This window comes from Xenopus laevis, chromosome 1L (assembly GCF_017654675.1).
Source record: "Xenopus laevis strain J_2021 chromosome 1L, Xenopus_laevis_v10.1, whole genome shotgun sequence".
NCBI lineage: Eukaryota > Metazoa > Chordata > Amphibia > Anura > Pipidae > Xenopus > Xenopus laevis.
Genome location: NC_054371.1, coordinates 209,568,812 through 209,581,359, shown reverse-complemented (window position 1 = coordinate 209,581,359; position 12,548 = coordinate 209,568,812). Strand labels below are relative to the sequence as shown.

Here is a 12,548-nt window from a genome sequence, read left to right as displayed (position 1 = left end):
GATTGTGGGTCAAGACATCCTTTGTTTTGTTTTATTTTAACGGAAACCGTTCTGCATGTAGGAAAAGGGTTTAAAGATGATTCATCAGACCATCGGAATTTTTTTTTGTTGCTCAGGGCTCCGGAATTTTGTTTTCTGTACCCGGTTTTGCTTCTTTAACCACTGACCCTGGTACAAGCTCTTTCTGATATAAATTTATTAGAACTCTTGTTTCTTTGAAAGCATCAATGTGCTGATTGTCTGACATCTTTCATAGCTGTCAAAAACTGCTAATGGCCAATCACACTAATATGACTCACCAATGTTGCTGCATTTCTAACTGTAACTTCAAGAGGCCATATATTAAACCTTGATTTTTTTACACAGGAATTGCCTTACAGATGCCGGCTTGGAGTTGCCAGAGTATCGCGAGAGCTGCGGCCAACACGCTACAGGAAAGGGTGAGCTCCGTTTAACTTTCACTACCCGTGTTTTGCATTGAACATTACTTGTTTGCTGCCCATAATGTGGTCCTCTGAGATAGGCTCCTTATCTGGAAAACCCTGGATCTCAAGAATTTGTAATTATAGATCCCATGCCTGTATGGGCATTTAGGCTAGCACGTTTTGGGTTTTTACATAGTGGGAAAGTTGCTCCTTTAGGTGCCATTAATGCAACATCAGTAACATTGCTAGTTCTGCCATCCCCACTGATTTTTGGAAAAACAGTACCTGTTTAGAGCAATATACACTAACTTTATATCAGTGCAACCCTGACTTTTATATTTCATAAGTTGATGGGAGCAAAGGAGCATTTTGACTGTGAACCCAAAAAAAGTTAAGTAAGTTAAGACAATTCTAAAGCTAAAGTTTACAAGAATCTGTAACCCAATATATATATATATATATATATATATATATATATATATATATAGTCCAATAGTAGAAAGCACTCACGGCACAGGATTTTATTAAAAACGTAAGCAATGTTTATTCCATCTCCATATCGACGCGTTTTGATCCACACAGGACCTGATGACGGTCCCATGTGGATCGAAAAAGTGACGATATGGAGATGGAATAAACGTTGCTTACGTTTTTACTAAAATCGAGTGCCGTGAGTGCTCTACATAATATTTGGTGAGAACCCGGCCTTTGCTGTTGGGAGTGGTGAGTGCTGATATGTGGTGAATATATATATATATATATATATATATATATATATATATATATATATATATATATATATATATATAAAGTTTTATTATACAAACCCCAAGTACCTGTCAAAATATTGTTTCTAACAAGGCATGCTTATGTTTCACTCTTATGTAAAGATACTTGTTCAGCTGTCCCTGGACCACCAGGTTAAGAGGGAATGTAACAGAGACTCGGGTGCTAGCGAAGTACAATTTTATTTTAATGATTTATTATAAAGTCCTGCACCTTAGCACCATTCATCATGACAACAGTATCCAAATCACGTACTGGAGCAGAAATTCAGACCAACCAGGCCCATGTCAACACTAATCGACTGCACATTTGCCATGTATAAATTCCACACCTGTTGTCTGGACAAATCTGGAGACATTTTATTATACAACCAATAAAATGTGCCTTAGCCTGATGTATTTAGCAGTAAGCAGGCGGACATGACCATGCAAAACGGTGCCTACTGGCTCTCAGCGTAGGGCTGACAATTGCTTTAAAACTTTATTAGCTGGTAACAGAGGAAAAAAAGCTTTACAAGACTTTAATAGTGGAAATGTATTAGCTATATTAATATAATGAGGAAAATACATACTCTTTATTTGGGTGGAGCGAGCCCTTTGCAATTTAGAACCCTTTTGTGGCCTTGTACATTAATTAAAATTAGGATTACTAATGTGACAATACTCACTAATTAGCTCCAATTGCTTATAAGTGCTTATGCTATTTCTAGGGCTTTATTAGATTAAAAGTATTCTTGGAAAATAGCGACGGTACCAGGGGCAAAGCCATAAAGGAAGCAGACTCTGTGACTGCTGGGGGGCAAGAAGGTTTTAGTATGGCTCTGACTGATGAGTAGTTGCCATCTGTCTTTATGAAAAATGTCTTATTCCCAAAAGTTTAGGTGGGGCAATGAAAATATTTTGGCAAGCAGTATGGAAATGGATGTGCTCAGCACCTCGTGTCATATTATTCTTATGTATCAGTTTGTCTTTCAGCTTAGAGGAGACTTTACATCAGTGATCTTCAGAATGTTGGGGTCAGAATTTTACTCGCAGCTCATGACAAGGGTCAATATATTCTGCTGAGCACTACTATAAATATAAAACACTGACATCATAGTTAGTCTCCTACATTTCCATGAATATCCACTACAGTAAAGCAACATTTCTTAAAGGACATGTAAAGCCTACATTTTCCTACCATGTATATAAGTTGGGCATTTCTTCCCCACCCAAGCCACATCATTAGTCTACATATCCCCCCTCCACAATTATTAGGGAAAGTTAACCCTATCTTATTATTCATGAGTGATTCTAAGCGTTTTTAAAGGGAAAGTTAACCCTACTTCACTACTTACTAAAAAGACACTGGTGAAAGGAAAAACATTTTATTTATTCTTTTATTTTCAGTAAATAATGAAAGGGGAACACAAAAAGGTGTTACAGAGAAAGTAAAAAAAATATACATAATTGTTCTTGCTGTCTTTCATCGAGCTTATTAGGGAGTGCTGTTTCATCACTTTGGAATATTTATAACCGGTTGGAAATGGGTAGAGGATTGAACTTTGGGAATACCTTGAAAAAACTTTTTGTGGTGTTACATAGGCACAGCATATGTTGATAAAAAGTTCAGCTGGGGTTGAGCACTGTAATGGTTAAGCTGAACTCGGGAGGTGGTTAGGAGGGAAAAATAGGATCAGAAAGCTAGAGTTTCTATGGGAACCAGCAATGCTATCTCTTTATTGGCTCTTAGACTGAAGGGTGTGTTTAGTAATCTGAGCTGAGAAGAACTGAGCACGCTCATTAGCCAACAGCCAAAGTAAAGGGGGAAGAGTGGATTAGAGGAGGAGAAAGGATTCTAAGTAATTAAGGGGATGCTGCATATAATCAGAGTGGCAGGTATCTAAAGATTTCAAAGAGGTGTTCACTGATAATTTTTTTGTGGAGAGGGTTTACATGTCCTTTAAACACTTCTTTACGGCTGGACCCCCTTTCCCTGCTTTGAGCAACTCTACAGGGCCAGTGGCAAACTTTTTGGCAAGTTTATTCAGCTGCATCTCTATGAATAAAAAAAACTTGCTTTTCTTGTATGGCATGATGCAAGTTGTGTAGGGTGCAGTGAATATGTTGATTGTTGCTGATAGTGTTAGATAGGAACATTAGTGTTTACCGCTTTGATTATCGTGCTGCCAACTTTGACTGATCTGTAACACCCTAATAGACTTCCAAAGAATACCCTTGCTCAGGCAAGATGTTGATTATGTAAATTGATGATAATATATGGGGTTGATCAGTTTGAGAGTTCCACCAAAACTCATATTTTGCATATTGCTAAAGTCTAGGCAATTAAATGCTGGAAATGCTGCTTGTAAGACGGCACGAACACCGTTTTCCTCGCATCAACTTGATGCCAAGACAAAAATGCATATTTTTATAGTCAGTGACTGGCAGTTAAATCTGTCAGACACTGAACCTACTTCCAACATAATCGCCACTGCAACCCTAGTTATGTTATAAGATCTGCACCTCTTCTCTTCTGTATGTACCACTGGCCCAACCCAAGGTAGAGCTGGAGTTGGTAAATGGAGGCCCTTGGCCATGTGAAAAGATTGAAGCCCCCTTCCCTGTGGGGAAACATTTTATAAATCAGGCATGTCCATCCTGCGGCCCTCTGGGTATTATTACTCTGCAACTCCTATAGTCCCCATTAATTTAATGCAAAATCTGAAACTATTAAACGACTTGGTCAGTATAATATTTTCCTTTGTTACAGTGATCTGAACAACTACGGTAATTTTATTAAATGTATCTGCATATATATATATATATGTATATATAATATATATGTGAGTATATTGATATTGTTATGTATAGGTAAACAGCCTATGACTAAGGGGGTTATTTATAAAAATCCGAAATTGATCTCATTATTTTCTAAAATATAATCTGACCAAATCTGCATGGGTTATTTCCCGTTATTTTGCAATATATTTTCCCAAATAATTCCAGTTCGGGAAAAAAAACTCCAAAAAATCTTGAAAATTCAAATCGTACAAATTTTTTCGGATTTTTCCAACTGGAAAATCTGATTTATTTTGGATTTCTGCCTGAAAACCACAAAATCTTCGGATTTTAGCAAGAAACTCAGTGCAGATCAGGATATCTTCGGGACTTCTCCCATTGACTTATATACAACCTCGGCAAATCTGAGATGCCGGATTTTCGGATTCAGACTTTTTCCATCCTCGAGGTATAATACATCACAAAAAAAATTGAGGATTTTTATTTACTAAAAAATTCCGATTTTATAGTCAAACTTAAATTTTTCGAGTTTTTGGCATTCAGACTTTAATAAGTGTTTGTAACACGAAACGCGTAAGGCTGTAAATATATTTTTTGACATAATAAATTTATCCTAATTGTTTCGCCTTGTGGAAGATTGCCTTTGATTGAGTGACTGTTCTACTGTGTCCTGGTATGTATAGGTAAATGTATATATATTTAGAGGGGTTGAACTTTTGTCTTTTTCCAACCCAAATTAACTATGTAATTAACTATGTAACTGTGTCTTCCACCCTAACAGCTCCTGTGATTCTGGGTTCCATGGGCTATTGCCCGCTTGCCTTACCCTAAAACTTGGCCTTGCTCATAAATTGCATTGTCAGATTGGCCAATGCCAGAGGCTGAACTACCAGGGGTGCGGCTGCACCAGGTCCTGTGCCCCTGAACCCCCCTGATTTTTGTTTTTACTATTTGACCCCAGTTCTAATTCCTCCTGGTTTTGGTGGGCCCTGGTAACTCTCTAGAGCAATGGTAATAAAATATAAATCCAACAGCCTTATATTGTCTGTCCAAATACAGAAGAGTCTGGCTGGGATACATTGGTGGAAATTTGCCCCACCGTAAAATGACTTTATGAACCCCTGAAAGGTTAGGGCATTTTTCTCAAACATACAATGAAATTCCTCATTTTTCAGGCCTCCTGTGTTTAGGTCCTTGCTCATGTAATTAAAGCTGAATATATAATACCATCACACACATTTGTCTCTTTACATCATATATGTCCCTATCACCCCCAAAAATCTGATTATGCAGGTAATAACCCCAATAAATAATGTCTGCCTGCCAAACCCTAATGTGTGTAATTACTACACGTGTTTGCATGATGAATACATGTCCTCCATTCTGCGTGTCTCCATTAGAGGAATGTATTCATGGATTATCTGCTAAATGCAATGAATAAGTAATGGGCTTGATTTCATTCGGTTTATTAGTATAATCGACATGATCTATACCTGGGATATCTCTGCTGATGTAAAATGTGCTTGTAAATATTTTGCCACTAAATCAAATCTCTAGGGAGGTTATTTATTGAGCCCGGTTTGACGTAAGCCTTGTATGTTGCTATACAGCAAAAGGGAACCAGATGTATGTTTTTTTTAGAAGAAAAACAAAGTAATACTAATTAATTCTGATATAATCCTGATAAAAAGAAAAGCTACTGTAATGACCATAAAAAATCCAAAACAGGCTACGAGGAACCTTCAAATCTGGAATTAATAATCTTTATTTAAGTTTTTTTAAATAAGAAAAGGGACGGTAAATGTTAACCTCTTCATAGGTAGGCCCTGTGTGTTATATATGCAGCAGCAACAGATACTGATGGGCGAATAGATTCGCCTGGTACAAATTCGCGGCAAATTTCCGCGTTTCGCCGGCGTCTATTTCTGATTTTCTCGATTTTTCCGTGAAAACGTTTGAATTGCTAGATTTTTTTCGTGAAAAGGTTCAAATTGCTGGATTTTTTTTTTTGTGAAAAAGGATCGAATTGCTCGATTTTTTTGTGAAAATGTTCGAATTGCTCGATTTTAGTGAAAACGTTCGAATTGCTCAAATTTTTTGTGAAAACGTTGGAATTGCTTGATTTTTTAGTGAAAACGTTTGAATTGCACTATTTTTTCGTGAACTTTCTGATTTGCTGCATTTTTTTTGTGAAAAAGGTTCGAATTGCTCGATTTTTAGTGAAAATGTTCGAATTGCTCGATTTTAGTGAAAACTTTGGAATTGCTCAAATTTTTTGTGAAATCGTTGGAATTGCTTGATTGTTTTGTGAAAAAGTTTGAATTGCACTATTTTTTCGTGAAGTTTCCGATTTCGCAATTTTTCCCACTCTCCTTCCCGTGCCAGCTTGCGCTCTGCTTCCCCAACGCAGGTAAGAGAGCGGCTGGGGAAGGGGGGTTATTGTAAGCTATAAAGAAAGCAGACCCCACAGTCCGGAGCCCCCCTTTTCTCCAAGCCCCCCTTCGACTGCAGGGTCTGCTTCCTCTATAGTTACAACACCGACTGCTGCTTTGTGGCAGATTTTACAAAAGTTCATATCGTTTTCAATCAATTTTCTTTCAAATAAATTAGATTTTGGTCAGTTCCTCATCTCTTGTCTAACACAACCATCTTCTCTTGACAAAATATAGACATGCTACAGGTATGGGATCTACTAGAAAATCATGTAAACATTAAATAAACCCAATAGGCTGTTTTGCTTCCAATAATGATTAATTATATCTTAGTTGGGATCAAGTACAAACTACTGTTTTATGATTACAGAGAAAAAGGAAATAATCATTAAAAATTTGGATTTTGTTGGATAAAATAGAATCTATGGGGGACGGCTTTCCCATAATTCGGAGCTTTCTGTATAATAGGTTACTGGATGACTAATCCCATACCTGTACAAGAGTAATGGTGGCCCCTGTAGCGTACAAAGACAAACATTGGAGAATGACTGTGGCAAGTACAGTATGTGGGACATGAGTTTCATTCATGAGAATTGGAACTGCTCTTTTAACCCTTCGGAATCGGCCAACAGCTGTTTAATATTTAATGAATTCTACATTTAATGAGTGCAGATGTGCCAAGTATAATATCTGGAGACGGAATTCTACTTTCACACCAAGTTAGGAAACGCTCCGTCGACTGAAGCCAATTTACAGGTGGCACAAGTGTATTACAGAGGAAACTAATCAGATAAACGGGCAACTAGCGGAACAATGTTTTCCATTGAACTGGCTTTATACTAATTAGTGTAACTTAAAGGGATTCTGTTATTATTTTTATTATGTAGTTTTTATTTCTAAATTACACTGTATACACTGCAAATCATTCCCTCTACAATATAAAATGTAATTCCTGAACCAGCAAGTGTATTGTTTTAGTTGTAATATTGGTGTGTAGGTGCATCTCAGGTCATTCGGCTGGTCATGTGCTTTCAGAAAGAGCCAGCACTTTAGGATGGAACTGCTTTCTGTCAGACTGTTGTTTCTCCTACTCAATGTAACTGAATGTGTTGCAGTGAGACCTGAATTTTACTATTGAGTGTTGTTCTATCTTAGATCTACCAGGCAGCTGTTATCTTGTGTTAGGGAGCTGCTATCTGGTTACCTTCCCATTGTTCTTTTGTTTGGCTGTTGGGGGGAAAAGGGAGGGGGTGATATCACTCCAACTTGCAGTACAGCAGTAAAGAGTGATTGAAGTTTATCAGAGCACAAGTCACATGACTGGGGGCAGCTGGGAAACTGACAATATGTCTAGCCCCATGTCAGATTTCAAACTTAAATATAAAAAAATCTGTTTGCTCTTTTGAGAAACGGATTTCAGTGCAGAATTCTGCTGGAGCAGCACTATTAACTGATGCGTTTTGAAAAAAAAAAACATGTTTTCCCATGACAGTATCCCTTTAATTGACAGAAAAAATAGTGAGATTTAGGGCCTTCGTGGGGGGAAGTCTTAATACTATTTCTATTACTCCCCAGCCAATCTTCCCTCGTATAACTTGGGGGGCCCAATGCATGCTGTGCCCATTAGCTTCTTCTTGGCTAATTCTAACACAAGCTGGTGTTCAGCCATGAGCTTCTGGTTGCTTAGGCAAGCCTCAAACTGCCAGCTGGAACAACTTCACATAAACCAGGCAAAGGCCGAGGCCATAATTGTACATTCACCGCTCAATATCTCCACTAGACAAATAGAAAAGCAAAGGGATTTAATTGGCATTAATGTATAGCTCAGGTTCTTTTTGTTCTAACTATAATAGTAGCTCTGGTTACAAATGTTTAGTCTGTTGTGGCTGCTGCTCTGGCTTTTGTTTTAAAGCAATAGGATCCAACCCCTTTGGGTATCCAGGTGTATTTGGGGAATTCTCTTCATTCACTTGGTAATAGTGGAAGGTTGCAGTGTTTCATTCCCGGAGCCTTAAACTCCAACAAATAAACCAACTGTAAAAAAAATATTTACAATCCATTAGAGACTTTCTGACCTATTAAGCAATAGTACTGGTTCTGTCAGGCCTTTCTTATTCTAGTCGGGGGGCAATGACTTAAAAGTGCCATTAAGCAAGGACTTAAGGAGTAGTTTACACGCTCATTTCTCAAAGACATTGTAATATCTTGTTCTCAGATGATTAAAGGGAACCTCTGTAATTTTATAACCCTCTGTTTGTCTTTATTACGCTCTAAAGCAATACGTCTGTGAAATAGGGATGATTGCAGCTTCCATTAAAGTGTTATTAAAGGGCTTGTTCACCTTTAAATTAACTTTTAGTATGACGTAGAGAGTGATATTCGGAGACAATTTGCAATTGGTTTACATTTTTTTTTTGAGTTCTTGAGTAGCTTTTTAATCAGCAGCTCTCTAGTTTGCAATTTTAGCAATCTGGTTGCTAGGGTCAAAAGTACCCTAGTAACTATGCACTGATTTGAATAAGAGGCTGGAATATGAATAGGAGAGGGACTGAATAGAAAGATGAGTAATAAATAGTAGCAATAACTATACATGTGTAGCCTTACAAAACGTTTGTTTTTGATGCCCCCATTTGAAAGCTGGAATGAGTCAGAAGAAGAAGGCAAACTATAAAAAAAAAACTATAAAAAAAAGAAGTTATGAAGATCAATTGAAAAGTTGCTTAGAATTAGCCATCCTATAACATAATAAAAGTTAACATAAAGGTAAACCACCCCTTTAAAGGAGAATTAAACCCTTTACCAATAAAAAACCCTACCCCCCACCCCACGTAAACCCTCCTCCCCCCCAGCCTAACTGCCCCCCGGGGAAATGCCCCTAACTTTTTACTTACCCCTCGGCACAGATTCAGGCATAGGAGTTCACCGCAGTCATCTTCCGGGTCTTCGTGTCGTCTTCCGGCGATTCGGCAATTTCTCTCCATTTTGCCGCATGCACAGAAAGAGATTTATTCGGCTGCCGACAAATCACCTCTAGTTTGGGCGACTAATCCCCCCGAAAAGCCTTCCCGCCAGCTAAATTCTAAATAGCCGGCTGGATAGCGCTCTGAGTGCTTCGGTTTCTGAAGTCGCCCGAAGTTTCCTCGTGAGGCAACTTTGGGCAACTTCAGAAAATGAAGTGCTCCAAGTGCCATTCCCCCAGCGATTTAGATTCTAGCCGGTGGGAAGGCTTTTTGGGGAGATTACTTGCCTGAAGAAGGGGCGCTTTGTCTTCGGGCGATTAAATCTCCCCAAAACTTACCGTGTGCCCTTATCCGTAGAGAGCACTAGAGATTCCATCTAAAAAGCTCAAGTCGTTTTATTGGCCACTCTTTCTAATTGAGTAGCTCTGCTGTCAGAGGTCAGAAACCATAATCCCCAGCCTGACAAAAGAAACTTTTGAAACAGTCTATTCCTTATCCATCTCTTTAGTGCTGAACCTAATAATTATTAGGCAATCAAGATTAAAGCTTTAGAACCGTCACAGTTTCGTCTGCGTGGGTCATGGCATCAAATATAACAAACACTTGGGGGCCGATTCACTAACTTCGAGTGAAGGATTCGAAGGTAAAAAACTTCGAATTTCGAAGTTTTTTTTGGGCTACTTCGACCATCGAATGGGCTACTTCGACCTTCGACTACGACTTCGAATCGAAGGATTCGAAGTAAAAATCGTTCGACTATTCGACCATTCGATAGTCGAAGTACTGTCTCTTTAAAAAAAACTTTGACCCTCTAGTTCGCCATATAAAAGCTACCGAAGTCAATGTTAGCCTATGGGGAAGGTCCCCGTAGGCTTGGCTAACTTTTTTTGATCGAAGGATATTCCTTCGATCGTTGGATTAAAATCCTTCGAATCGTTCGATTCGAAGGATTTTATCGTTCGATCGAAGGAATAATCCTTTGATCGTTCGATCGCACTATTTGCGCTAAAATCCTTTGACTTCGATATTCGAAGTCCAAGGATTTTAATTCCCAGTCGAATATCGAGGGTTAATTAACCCTCGATATTCGACCATTTGTGAATCGGCCCCTTATTTGCTTGTGGTTTTCTTTGGGTTATATTCACCATGATGAAATACTGGTTTGGAAATGAGAGAAGCTGAAGAGGTTAATGCACTCCTTTCTGTAGAGATACTGGTCTGTGTAGGCTTACTATCTTCTAAACCCAGATGTCCCCAGGCCAGATATGAGTAAAGTTGTGATGCAATACTTCTGCATTACATCATCATTTTAGAAGGCTGGGAACATCTGGATCTAGCAGATAATAGGACAGCGCTGATCAAAGAATAACTTGACTTGCAAGGTCTCTAATGCTTTCAGCCTACTAATGAGTATCTGGCTTCATGGGATACAACCATGGTGTTAAAATCAAACAACCAGTTTGTGAAGTACATTAGATCACCCTGGTGACGATATAAAGTGGGAGGGGAGGACTTTTAACTTTCAGTTCCTTCTAGCTAAAATATATAAAAAGAAAATCCTTTCATTTCTGTTATTTAATTGGTACTACAGGTATGGGACCTGTTACCCAGAATGCTCAGGACCTGGGGTTTTCTGGATAACGGATCTTTCCGTAATTTGGATCTTCATAACTTAAGTCCACTTAGAATATCATGTAAACATTAAATAAACCCAATGGGCTGGTTTTGCTTCCAATAAGGATTAATTATATCTTAGTTGGGATCAAGTACAAGCGACTGTTTTATTATTACAGAGGAAAACAATGCCACAGTGGGCATACCATTTCAGTTTATAGCTTGATACATTCTGGGCACTTCAAACATCTTGACAAGTAGCAAATTAGACCCTGTAGTATTAATTCAGCTGCTGGACTTACCTCCTAGCGAGACTCTGCCAGGACATGCATGATAATGTTTTCAGTCCACTAAATTTCCTTCAATTTATTATTATATATGACCAATATAAGCAATATTCTAAATGTTGTGGAAGCATGTACCGTATGATCAATCATATAAATTCACTACCCATTATGTGTAAATGTAATGGTCTGTCCATTTCTTTTATCTGCAGAAATACATATTCTTTTTTTGAAACTAAAGCTGTTTTTGGGTTGAAGTCCTATTATTAAGTTTTAAGTAGACTCTTATCTAGTCCAATAACATAGTATATAAGTAGCTTAATAGATACATTTCTCAGAATTGAGATCATAACTGTATTTAGATAGTCCACCCCTGCATGTTCTTCAGATAATTTGCTCAGGTGCCACAAATCCTGAATTTACTGCCTATAAAATTGTAGCAAATAAATAAACCCATTTGCTGTTACCCTAAAGGGTGTAAAATGACCAAATTTGGGGAAGAGATGTGTCTGTATTGTCCTCTGACATCTCACCACTTCAAAGATCTTCTCAGATCTTTCTAAAACTCTACATAATTTTCCTGGTCAATCTTTCAACTAGAATCTTGTTCTCATTGTGTTTTGTATATAATGGCGCTGTATATCTTGCTACATGCCTAAGCTCTCTTGTAATGCTGTTGTCATCACTGAGAAGGAACAGGTATCACTTAGAGTCCAAACCACTTCCTGATCTCCATGAAGTCAAATTATCTGTGGAGTCAGTCAAGGTGTCGGCATCAAAGTGTTGTGACAAGCACTCTCTTTAAATCTCTCTATAAAGATAATTAAGACTAACAGGCGTCAATGATTCATATGTATAGTTGTAGACTTTGGTGTAAGTTCATAGGTAGATGGTGACTTTTTTTGGGGAGGATAATTCAAGAAATTGTCTACACAGTTTCCTTCATAGTATTGCAGGATTGACCCAGAGCAGGACTGTAGAATCCATCCATGAATACATGTCAAGATCAGACTTGGCCCTCCCATCTTTTATTAAAATCCACCTATGCGGGAAGTAGCAGAAAGATAAAGAACAATAAGTAAACATCAAGATTCAATCCATAACTTAGTTGTTTGTTGTTTGGGCAACTTGGGCAATTTCACACAATTTGCTTTACGTTAAAAGAAGTAGAAAAAAATTGAGGGTTAGTTACTAAACTCCGAATTGTGAAAATCTAAAAAATTCATGTTTTTTTAGTATAAAATCGGAATTTTAAAAAAACAAGAAT

The 12,548-nt window shown here is 38.0% G+C and overlaps 1 long non-coding RNA gene across 1 annotated transcript in view; it reads left to right on the top strand.

Annotated features, from left to right (window-relative positions):
* Window positions 1-279: 279 nt before the first annotated feature.
* LOC121395567 overlaps window positions 280-12,548 on the top strand; it is a 43,501-nt gene continuing 31,232 nt past the window's right edge. The window contains exon 1 of the long non-coding RNA XR_005962558.1: window positions 280-440. This is a non-coding gene — a long non-coding RNA (uncharacterized LOC121395567). The remainder of the gene's footprint in view (window positions 441-12,548) is intronic.